The sequence below is a fragment of the Lepeophtheirus salmonis genome, chromosome 3 (assembly GCF_016086655.4).
Source record: "Lepeophtheirus salmonis chromosome 3, UVic_Lsal_1.4, whole genome shotgun sequence".
Taxonomy (NCBI): Eukaryota; Metazoa; Arthropoda; class Copepoda; order Siphonostomatoida; family Caligidae; genus Lepeophtheirus; species Lepeophtheirus salmonis.
The window spans coordinates 33,745,735-33,758,816 of NC_052133.2; the positions used below are offsets into that span (position 1 = coordinate 33,745,735).

Below are 13,082 nucleotides of genomic sequence, written 5' to 3' on the forward strand. Positions count from 1 at the left end.
TACTTACATGAAAGGATGGTCCTTGTCAAATAGTACACTAAGTACCATTGTACATCGGTACACAAGCAACACTTCTTTGCAGATTCATCATTTATCCATTTAAATTGGTGATACAATAGAGATAATTGAAGGGCGACTCGTTTCAAAGATTCTTCAGCTCCTTATACTGCGGCTCAAGTTACCTACACACATATCTTAAGAATTTTATCGTAATTCTCTTTCCCATTGTGTGTCGATGTACTTACTCGTATGTATATGACTATATTTCTTTATTTTTGTTGCTGATAGAGTCACTCCATTGTATTACAGTTACTTTGTAATGACAAAGCAGTTTATTTATACCTATGTATACATACATTCAAATACTTTTCTTTCATTCTTTCTAAGCCATAAGTATGTATGTAAGTAAAGGCACTATAGAAAGTAACATCATTTAATTTTAATTAGGGAAATAATTGTTTTAAACCCGACTGATATATCAACAAGTAGAATAAATTGATCCATTTTAGATTAATCTGCTAAGAGATATGAAGATTGTCAAATTCCTTGTGATCATAATTTTGGTAGATAAAGGCCCCGACTACTCGAAAACATTATTTGAGGAAACCCCCAAATATATTTCCGGCTGGGCTTGCATCTATACGAAACTGATGTTCCGATGAACCTAAAAGATTTTTTTTTGCAAAACGGCTTAAGAATCGGATAGTACCTTTTACTTCTAAAATAACTTGTACAATTAAATATGAAGAATTAACTTGAACACATCGAATGTGAACATCTCCCCTTCTCAAATAATAAGTTTCCCGTAACTCATTAGTAAGGATGAGATAAATACGAAACACAAGGAAATAGCAGGTGCAAGACTGATGGTATTATTCAATTAAGATCCATGTTGATATCACCTACCTGTTATATGATTTTCGAGAGTTAAAATAAGTTACAGCTATAATGAGAATTATCTTTTGTATTTAAAATTTTATTAGTGCAGGAAAATAATTAATAATTTATAATTCAAAAGAATACAATTGTATTTATATTTCCTGCAATTTTAAAACAATTGATACCGAAGATGAGCGATAATTCGTCCTTCAGAGGGAAACGTCAACACCACGACAACTTATTAAATAATAATCAAAATAACAAATAAAAGCCCACACAAAAACCGTTCTTTCTTTTATTACGACTTTTGTACGACATTTTTGAAAAAAGAGGGATCTATCGCTATTGTAAATTAATTATTCCACCCTATTTTAAAAATTCAAATATATTAACAAGCAAGTAGCCCTATTGTATATAGTTTTCCCCGTTAGCAGGTATGTCGTCTCTTTAAAGTTGACCAAAAATACTTTCTGTTATTTACACTCGCAAGAACTTAGACAATTTTACTTATCAATGACCCTCTAATACAGTGGCTCTTACAGTTTTTATGACCATAATTTATCCAATTTTTAAAAAATCGTAATCAAGCAAATACTCCCCTAGGCAAAACAAAAAAAAATTTGCTCATAAATTTAATGACCTTTTTATTGTATATAAACTTATTTAAATAACGTATGTGTTATAAGTATGTAATCGTCATAAAAATACGCCTAGTTGTTTTTTTATTTTTACATATGCCTTATGTTTAATCGACAACGATTTACTGTAATGCCGAGTTTTTCAAACAATTCGATACGGATTGAATTTTCTCCATTCATTCTTGAATCCAATATTCTAACAATATATATATTTATGAAATAAAAATCACTTGATTAAAATCAGTTGTTTTTACAGACCTCGAAAAGGTCAGTTAAGGAATCTTTGAGTTTTGTGGAGCCCCATTGACGAACTATTGGATTAACACTAAAACAGCCGAGGATGTCATTTTTACATCCTCGGCGAGTTCAATACTACTTTATTTTACAAGTAATCATCCATTTGACCTGTACTTGTTTACTTATTTTTTAATGATTACTCTAATTTTTTTACAAACTATCAAGTGTGTTGAGTGATGAAATACTGCCAAAAACACGTTACCAACTAATAAGGCCGGAGATGTCATTTTGACATCACTTTTATTATTAAAGAATGTCACTGCACCTGTATTTGTACAGTATCAACACGTAGCAGAGTCAAAGTGGTAAACTCTCAACACTTCTTCACATGTTTTGAAATACTTGTGGCACCCACTACCATATATATCTGATTAAATTACGCGGTGCTTTGCAGTCATTTTATACTAGAGAAATAGACAATCAATATGTTTGGAAAGTAACATATATCCAAATGGGAAATACTAAAGATTCTGCATTCTACATCATAATATGAATCTGAAGGAGAAGATATAGGAATAAGCAGTGATGACATATATATCCAACCACCTTGCAGTTCATCAGAAGAGGAGTTGCCCCTGAAGAAATGGTTTTTACTGATAGTTACAAAAGTGCTCCTCCACCAGCTTTATATACTTCATCAGAAAGAAATCTTCCTAAAAAAACGCATGTTAGATATCATGACACCTATATTAGGAACTGTTTTCATAGGCAAAGATGGAACAAAATGGGAAGTCAGTTCTTCAAATATTGTAATTGGACGTGCTGCTTTTCATAATGTAATGAAAGATGATCCTTGCCCTACATCTTACACCAAGAGGCGTGTCGTACAATGAGATGCAATTCGTGAATTTTCTTTCTTTATTTACAAATTCATTGTTGATACAACAATTGAATGCAATTAAGTTAAGGCCCATTCTAAAACATGGACCACAGACTGGAGTTTTTCTACCGAAAAAAATATATGGAATTTGGCTATAATGTATGCTCGTGGACTTCTAGTAAAAGGGGAACATGTGGATTATATTTAGTTGAAGATGTGGGGACCACCAATTTTCGGCCAAATCATGTCTCAAAATAGGTATAAAGAATTAATAAAGTACATACGTTCTGAACACACAAGAACAACCAGAAGTCAAAGATTAAAGAATGACAAGTTGACTCCTTTTTCTATTGTGTGGAGCAGATTTATTGAAAATTGTAAAGCATGTTATATTCCCAATCAAAACATAACTGTTGATGAGCAACTTTTTCCTATTAAAACAAGATTTCCATTCACGCAGTATATTGCAAGCAAGCCAAACAAATTTGAAATCAAATTCTAGTTGGTCGTAGATAGCGAAACAACATATTTGTAGGAAAATACGATCATTGCCCAGCCAATCAATCAATGCCAAGTCATGTTGTTCTCACACTTATCGAACCATTTGCTTGAAATGGTAGAAATATTACCACAGACAACTTTTTAACTTCTTTGAAATTATCAGAGCAATCGAAAGCTAAGAAGACAAGCATTGTCGGAAACATAAACAGGATCAGGAGAGAGATACCAAATGAAGTAAATACAATGAAAACTCCGCATTACTACAGTATTACAATGAACAATAGAACAACTATTCCAATAATATAAAATTTAAAATATATTTAGGCAACATGCAATTGGAATTTCCATCTATTAAATTTCGAAATCTTGATTGGTTAAAACAACATTAGTCCTTGTTCAGTTATATACAATTATTTAATATGAAACGAAAAATATTCAAATAGTTCGGAAGAATTGGCTAAAAAGTAACAAATACCAATTAATTTTGAGCCTTTTTCCTTTTTTTTTCCGATAAAAAGTTGTGAGATACAATAAAGATAGTACCATACTTATTTTTGTAAATCCTAAGCATTTTTTATGTTCAAATTTATTTATAGTTAGTTTTTTTAAAGAGATGTTATCATTATTATTTAATTCTTGAAGATGAGAAGCATAAAGCAATTTAGAAATGCTTGTGCTCATGAATAATAGAGAGTAACACTAATGAAATGGTGAAAAGTTATTAGTAGGGATGTGAAAGTTGTTGAAGTCCTCGTGAGAAGAGCCGATGATAGCTTTCATTGTTTGCGTGGCTTGGCCTCAAAAGTTACCAGCAACATAATATAATTAATAATGTTAGGTTTATTTTTTTAATATTTATATAAAAAGGGCGCTAGTGACGCCATTGCTCGTCATCATATATTTAAAAAAAAAAGTATATATAGTTCACTATTACCTCTTGTATTCCTTATTATCTCTCTTTATTTACCAAACTCAAACGATTAACGATCAAAAGTTACGATATTTTTTATCGTGTATTCTGTCAGCAGATATCACGTCTATAAAAGATGCTAGCATAAACTTAACTTTTTTATTTTCACTAACGAGGATTTAGATCATTATAGCATCTCTCGTTATAACTGTATGGTGTTGTTGGACTTAAGGTAGAATTGAGGATTGATATAAGAGTAGATCCTACACATATCCTTGCTACTTACATAGTGAGATTTGGGTGTATTTCCCTTCCTCCCATAGCAGTGTAGCTAATATAATTACACATTATGAAAGCTCAGCTGCTTTTCTCTCAAATATTCTCAAAACCTATTGGGATTTCAGCCAAACCTTCTGTTTTTTAACATACCGAAAATGCTTACGTTCTACAACCAATGTAATGTTCTTCTTTCTATTCTTCTTATGATTATAAACTGACGATGTTTTCCATTCCCCTTTTTTTGTTCATAAAAACTTATCCTGCTTAATTTAAAGAAAAACAATAATTAAATGTCTTACTTAATAATGACTCCTTACCGTACCTTCCATTAATTAAAATAAGACGAAGAATAAAGAGAAGGAGGAGAAGAATAAGAAGAGGGGAGGGGAGGGAAAGAAGGCCACACGCATTTTACGTAGATGGTACAATAAATACAGTGTGGCATATATTTATTGTTGCTTTTTAAAATTAAAATTGTACTCTTATATATGAAAATTTATAAAAGCCGTTGGTGCCCTGAATTTTGTAGATTTTGAAATGATATATCAATTGCTGCTGTTGAAATAAAGATGTCGATTCAAGCATATTAAAGTACACAAATAGTTAATTTGATGAAAGTGAAACAGCCAAATGAGAGCTTCCTCTTTGTATCCGTACCAATAGTCTACTCAACCATTATTTAAGCTGGATTTTTTATCTATTACATATCAGCAAACATTCCCTGTAGATAGTATCAGATATATGGCATAGTTCTTGTTATAACCTGTGTCGAATGTAATGACCTCTTTGTTCATAGCTTTAAAAAATTCCTCAATAACGTTTTGATAACCTTTTCTTCGAGTCCCGTATATAAGACTGGCAAACAAAGCTCCAAGATCCTCCCAAGAAATTGTTATTGTGAAAAAACTATCATTTCCATTCTTCTCATGGACATCGTTAAATCCTCTTTGATGGATCTTGTACATCCGTACGATATTTACCAGCTACTCTTCAATGCCTAATAAAATATTCATGATCCTCCCATCTTTCGTCCTTTTTTTGATCCATTGAACTACCGAATATTTACTTTTTTGATACTGACAATATTTTTATTTGACATTGCGCTACGATCAAATTAATTATACATTGTCTTTGTTGTGCGTGCATAGACATCCTCTTTTCAATAACAACATATAATTAGAAAGCTAATAGCCAAAGACATTCAGCAGTGCCAATGGTTTTTTGTGAGAACTTTACATTTATATGCATTTTATTTCAAGATTCCTCAAGTCCATGATAGACCCTGGACTTTAGATTAGGGTCTTATTAAATACTACCCATCTCCTTCGATAAGATATACAAAGTTTTTTGGAACCATCATTAGCAAGTATAAATAACATTTTAAAGATATCACAGGTTGAGAAGTAGGGGTTTTATATTTTGTCTTACTATCAGGCCTTTCAAATATCATTTTGTAGTTGGTTATGTTGCTTACTACTTTTTTTATCTTATTTACAACGAAGTGTTTTTGATTTTATATCTCTAAGATTTTGGAAGTGCTCAAGAGAAAAAGTAATTTTTATATAAAATGTTTAATTCTAAACACAAGTTTACTATTGTGTAAATATTTTTTTCGTGTGTGTGCATGTTTGAATATATAAAGACTTGGTAGAGAAAAAAAAATAGCACTGTAAATGTTAATGAATCTGTGAAATTTAACTCTGTTGTAATCATAACTATATATTTAACTAGGTAAAAGCTAAAGTATTCAGGTCTGGAATCAAAATCTGATATGTACGATCTCGAACTTGATTTGGAGTTGGATATATGGACTCAAATACAGTTTGTTTAATGGGTTCAACTTCAAATTAACTCTTTTTAGGTAGTGAGCAATTCCATATAGCATATCATATCTTTCCTTCTCTTTTTAAAGGAAAGATTAAGGCATCAAATAAAGATATTAGGATATAGATCTATTGTTAAAAGTTTTTCTAACAAACTTTTTACTATGTCACAAATTCCATATACACTGTAGTTATTGATATAATTAGTAAAAAAATTGAGAAAAAGAAAAGATAAAACAGATATATCTTCATAGGATCCCCCTGATCTATTGATGGAACAAGAGTATTTATTCCTATAGAAAATTAAGTTGTATATAACTTAATATAGAGCGAGGAAGTTTTTATGGAGAAGGTTGTTATCGACTTGAGATGACGTCAGACGTTATCGGGGTATTTATGCTATAAAAATCCAGGATTTTTTTATCTTTTTTTTTCTTGATTATAAAGGAATGTATAAGTTTAAGGTACCGAGTGATCCATCAAAAACTGAACATTTTGAATTTTAAACTTCAACAAGATATTAATAAACATTAAATTTTCAAAAAAATTAAAAAGATAAATCGATGTGTGTCTTGGCTCTTTTAATCATTAATGTAGGATCCCATAGCGGAAGGGCAGCGGAGATGTACCCGCTGCAGATGTATTCCTTTGTCATGGCGTATCAGTGCTGGTTGGCAGAGGATTTAAGGGCCTCGGTGTTTCGATGGCAGACACTGCATACCTTCTTCTCTACAATTACCCAATAGATGTAGTAGTGTTGGACTGCAGGGAGTGGGAGGGGGTCAAAATTGTCAAAAAATAGTTCAAAAGAGCTCAATAAACTCATTTAATATAGTCTTGCAACGGAGGAGATGGGTTTCTTTCATTGCTGGTGTCAAATGTGGCCTCTTCACTCCCATAAGGTTCTTTCCTCCCACCTTTTTTTAGCTCTCTGAACAGTCTGGTATGAATTACCGAGATCTGGCCCTCATGGACTTGATGCCATTAGTATGGGCTGTTTTATTTAAAACCTCCGAGTACAGTTTGGCCTTTTCGACAGAGCCCTTTTCCTCTCCAACGTTTCGGACTTGCTGACGCCGTAGACAATGGTGCTTCAGCCTTCATTAACTATTGAGTTAGTAGGTATTTAGATTTCAATTAAACCCCAGTATATCATACCAGGGCGATGGCATACAACAGTTGACATGATCGTACGTGACACTAATGCACTCAAGCAATTTACACCTATCTATGAAGTCGAAAAAAACAGCCGACTTCCATTATAATGACCATCTATCAAAACTCTCTATTCTACGACTTAAAATATACTCTGTATTTGTTGTCAGCTGTCGATTTTCCTGCTTATTTTCCCCTTACCGGTGTTTCAAATAACGTTGATTGGTTGAATTCTAATTTGAAGAATTAACAACAATGATTGAGTATCAGTTCCATAGTTTGAAGTATTGTCCTACTTACAACTAATTTTTGGTATTTTTTCTGTTTTGCTTTCGATGACAAGTTATGATCCACAATAATGATAATGACGTAATGTAACCTACACTTGTTTAATATGTTTTTCATATGACAATTTATTTGTTAATAAAACTAAACATGATCTTTGAATCCTTTTTATATAGTTACAAAATAAAGGAAGGGGGAAACGATTAAAAATGCTCTTAGTCAGCAAATGATTCTTTAAAAAAAACTATTTTGTATAGTAATATAATTCCTTTATTGTTATAACATGATCAAGTTGACTTGACTTTCACCAAGCTCTTTAGTACATGAAATAAATGACATAATTTTGTGAACTTCTGCTTCTAACAAACGTCAATAGTGGGAGTGTGATAATGGGATGATAGTAGACATCATATTTAAATACTTATAGAAATATGTTTTTGAGTATTTATTAAAATTATTTCAAGAGTAATCTCATTTATTTACTTTATTTTTTGTGTTCAAACAAGATGATAAAATAATAAAAATTCTATTGTCTTTTTTATTCCGTCATGTCACATTTCAAACGATTCAAGTCATTCTCTATATTGTACATGGTTGTTAATTAAAATTGAGAAAATTTAAAGACAATGTATGCTACAATTTATTCCACATAATTAGTTTACTAATCTTTTGCTCTTACATGTTGTTTCTAACGTATCCCTGAACGTGGCAGCAGACTTGTTCTTGTTGGTCACTGCCTCGAGAATGAAAGGTCACATGAAGTCAAGAGTAATATGTGCATGTTTATTGGACTCTTTCTCCAGGACGCCCCACACATAGTAGGCCAAGGGTGTCAGATCCAGCGAGGTAGAAGGCCACATTTCCATTCGTTTTAATCGTATATTCCATTAATTTATTATCAATTATTACCCTAAAACGATCGTAAGTATTTCATTAAGTATTCCCGACCCATTAAACTCCTTATAAACCATTGCAATATCGTAAACAGTTGATTTGGAGAGCTTCATAATCTCAATAATCTCCTTAGGCGTACGCTTGGGACGGAAAACAAGGAATTATGATCATATGGCGTTCTTATTCGGAGAATAAGTACAAGGATTTTGTATTTTTCAATTCTATCAGCTGAATTGGATAATCACACTTTGATAAACATAGATATCAGGGTTGTCGTAGGTTAGATGGAGTAATTCTAATACTTTAGTGTTTACTTATACTTAATCAGTGCAATTCCATATAACCAACTAAAGGAACATTAAAAAGAAAAAAATAATAATATGATATTTTGAGACTAAAAGCAATAGTTTGATACCTTCAAGCCCTAAAATTTTGAAGATAGGCTCCACCTTAATCTACATACAAATATTTTATATCCGCATAAAAGGGATTGTATATTCTTTTCACTGTTGAAATATTACATTACTGCTACATAACTCCTTAATTAAATCCAAATCATTAACAAATTAAGATTTTATTTTTATAGACATTAAAAAATAATCATGGAAATTTTTACAATTTGTTGCTTTGCTTATTAGTTTTATATTATATTGACGTATAAGGTCATAACAATATGTCTTCGTAAATTTAATCTATTTTAAAAAAAATGGACTTACATACGTCGTAATTTTGAATATATTTGAAAGAAACATTTACCTAGGTTGTTTACTTGAAATTCCGAATATTTTAATTCGTAAACAACTTTTCTGCCTATAAACCAGAGAAATATTAGCCCTTACACAATTGTTCTTAAGCAGAATGGACCAAACTATTTGGTGGTATATTGATCAATACTGGAAATTAAATACAATTAAGTATTTATCCTAAGCGTTATTTGCTGTAAAAACGATTGTTGTAGTGACCATTTAGCAATGAAGTTGAATTTAAAACCACAACTGTTCAAAAATGTTGGTACATATAAAATAATATTTTCAACATATGGTCTTTGAATTTTGCTTGTAATACCACTGCAAAATGTTAATATAGGTATGATTATATTAAATGAGACAATTATTATTAATGCACATTTCATACAATCCACATTGCATCTCTCCTCAATGTATTTTTTACAAAAAAAGAGAGAGAAAAATTGACCCAAATTTAAATTTTTTGTAGCTATCCAATTACGTAATTTTCTCCATCTGTTCATTCAATAGTAGGCTATAAGCCAGAGTTTCTCAAACTTTTTTAGCCATTAGACCTCCTATAGAATTTTCTTAAACTTATTAATCTTAGATAATTTTGATTATCTTTACATTGATTTGTTTGAGAGGGTTCTTTATAAATTGGACAATTATAATAAAACAAGGAAAGATAGAAACACCCCAACTCCTTTCCACTCATAATCTTATTATAGTCATATGGTGTTCTTATTTGGAGAACATCTCAAGGATCTCATAGTCTCTAATTTCATCCTAAGTTAGTTGGCTACGAGACTACTTTTTTGTCCGCTAGGTATGCTGAGGGTATCATTAATTACTTTATAACTAACTAAGTAATCTCCATGAATTCATCAATTTAAGTGAATAAACAATGTGACTTATTTGACCAAAAGAAACAGTTAGTAAAATTTGTAACTAATTTATAGTAACATAATAGTTATGTCACGCAGAATAGTGATATAGTAATGTAACTTGTGATATTTCAAAATCAACATCCTGTAGGGGTTAAAGTTTTTCTATGACAAAGGAAATCTACTCAAGATTTTCGTCATTTTGCTTTATATGTTTGAGATATTCACTGCTTAACAAGAAATAATTTGAATTCTTTACATTAACATTAAAAATACTAAGAAGAGAAATGAGTAGATTTTTGCTAATGTCTATTGTCTAAACGCACTTGCTAGCTTCCATAGATTCCTTACCTATCGGATTTTTTTTTCTTCATGTAATATGTCGCTTTTTATGATACTATAGATAATGACATATTTTCCTGACACTTTTCATCATGACGTACATGTAACATTTTCTCCCCTTCACACATTGTTGATTCAATTAAAAGGGTAAATTCAAGGAGATTGCATGGTTATTTATTTATAGAGTAATACACACTCAACGCCCTAAGTTGATAAAAAAGTTGTCACGTAGCTAAATATATTTGGACAGATATGAATAACGTGGACTTCGTTTCAATATTCGGAAATGGCTTTGGAGTAGCCAAATCAATAACAGTAAAAAAATACGTAGGAGTTGTTGATCCTGTAGGGATTTTTTTCAAGAACCTTGACGATTTTTTTAATAATAAATCAATCAACCTGTAAACATATAAATAAATAAATAGAAAATTAATATAATTTAATTCCATATACATGTAAATCCTAACATCGAAGAATTTGTTTAGCTTCCACTTTTGTCGACTTTGAAGTTACAACCAATATTTAAAAATAAAAACAACTGCAAATATGAACTTAAATATGACACATGGTATATGTACAAGACGCTCATTAAATTTGCATTCCATATTCATAAATAATTATATTGCCGATTTTTCACTACTCAAAAACTTTTTGTTATTCATATAACAAATAATTAACGTAGTTTTTATTATGATATAATTTTAAATTTTTACAAGTACTCATAAGTATGAATTAAATTTATTTTACGGGAAAAAAAAATAATGAGTGCAAAGAATTATGGACATACATATACAAATATGTATTGTTTACAAGACCTTATTTAGATTCTTTAGAGGATAATGATGATCAAATACAATGTGCATAAGAAAATCCTTCCACCGTGCTTGGCAATCTTTAGTGTCATTACTTTTAATACAATTTGAGAAAGAAGAATATTATATTTTGCGTAATTAAATCACCTTCTAACGTCATATTTAAAATAAAAATTTGTCGACAAAGAACAGAGATCGAGGCCAAATGGCAGCGTATTGCCGATATGTTTACACATAACACGATGCTGTGTACTCTGCTACGCTCTTCCACAAGATTAGGATTAGGGGTCAGAGTCTATCCAAAAAGCCAAGTTGCGAAGGACACCATAAATGCATCACCAATGACTTCTTGATTGATATTTATGTCCCTCGTCATCGTCGCCCTGGGATTTCGACATCTGAGACTTCTTGGTGAGTAAGTCTTGCTAGACCAACGCTCTCAAGGTCTCGATAAGTAGAACAAGTGGGTGCCTATGTCGGAGAAATTTGTATACAAGGTCTTCAGGCCCAGACTGGAGACTGAAAAGGAGAGTGAAAAAATAAATGAAGACGTACATCAGAATAAAATACTTCTTTATACTATTTATTAATGATGTATTAGGACTAAGGTACTATTAATATATATATGCATATTTCTCAAAAATTATTTGAGCAGTAATGGAAAGAATCCTTGAGTAAAAAATGTTCATCTGTAGCTTTAAAACACTTAACTCGAGTATGGAAAGTAATTGATGGAAGGGATGAGCAGAGTAAACAAAAACTAAAGCAGAGAAACCCATCAAAGACTGTCGAAGAGACAGAAAAGGATGCAGGAACGACGACGTCTCTTTTTCTTAAGAATTGATAATTAAAAATAATAGATTATGACGTAGTAAATCTAGGGGGGTGGAAGGGAAGAAAATGTTGTGTTTGTTATTAATATATTAGGATTAAGATCCAGTTGATATATGTAGATCCATGTGCAAGTGTGAATGTACATTCTCCTTGTATGTTACTTTGATTTTATACGTAGTTGAATATCCATATTTTTGGTTTACACCATATGTACATACCTATCTGATATCCCGTCTTGTTCTTGATAATACTCATTTTGTGCATGATACTTAAAAAACGCTACAATTTTCTTATGCAGCCTATACTTATTTAGAGTCATACTGAAATGTGTCTCTTGCGACAGCATTCCTTTCATTCTTAAATCAAATATGTATACTCCATATTTGCGCGTGAGCAATCTTACTACATATTTCTCACTCTCAAAAATGTCAAACTTGTCCCATGAATGACGTATTTTTTATCTTGAGCAATAAATAATAATAGGACATTGAGTACAATTTTTAATCTCCTCTTTTCAAAGTAATTACTATTATATATGTACTTTGTACATAGACGTAGACTTGAATTAATAAGTATTTGTACAACCTCCAGTTCAAAGGTAGTGTACAAAGTTCTTTCTCTCTTTAGTAAATGACTTTTTGTAAGAGGATTTTTTTTTTTCAAACGCAATTTTCTCTCCAAGCAGTTATCAGAAGGTATTCTTCCTAGAAAGATCTTGGCCGCCATGGGCTCTAAGAGCACTTCATAATGTCCATAATCCCCACCACCTCAATTACATCAACTTGGAGATCTGAGTTGCACTATAATTTGACTTTTTGCTAACTCATGATGATAACATGACGAAATGTTTATTATAGTTTGCCTATGTACAAAGAATGGCTAAATAGGAAGTCAAAAAATAATCATAAATGTTATGAAAAATTGATGAGGATATTAACATTAATTAACAGTCCACGGCTTGCTGCCCGATCCTGTACTAAATATTCAAACCCAAAATTGTC

The 13,082-nt window shown here is 31.3% G+C and overlaps 1 long non-coding RNA gene across 1 annotated transcript; it reads right to left on the reverse strand.

Moving 5' to 3' along the window:
• Positions 1-9,039: 9,039 nt before the first annotated feature.
• Positions 9,040-12,132, reverse strand: LOC121114967 (uncharacterized). The gene is made up of 5 exons (XR_011779394.1): positions 11,828-12,132; positions 11,395-11,766; positions 10,889-10,973; positions 10,632-10,834; positions 9,040-10,040 (listed from the first exon to the last, which is right to left on the reverse strand). It is a non-coding gene; the product is annotated as an uncharacterized lncRNA (long non-coding RNA).
• Positions 12,133-13,082: the final 950 nt, after the last annotated feature.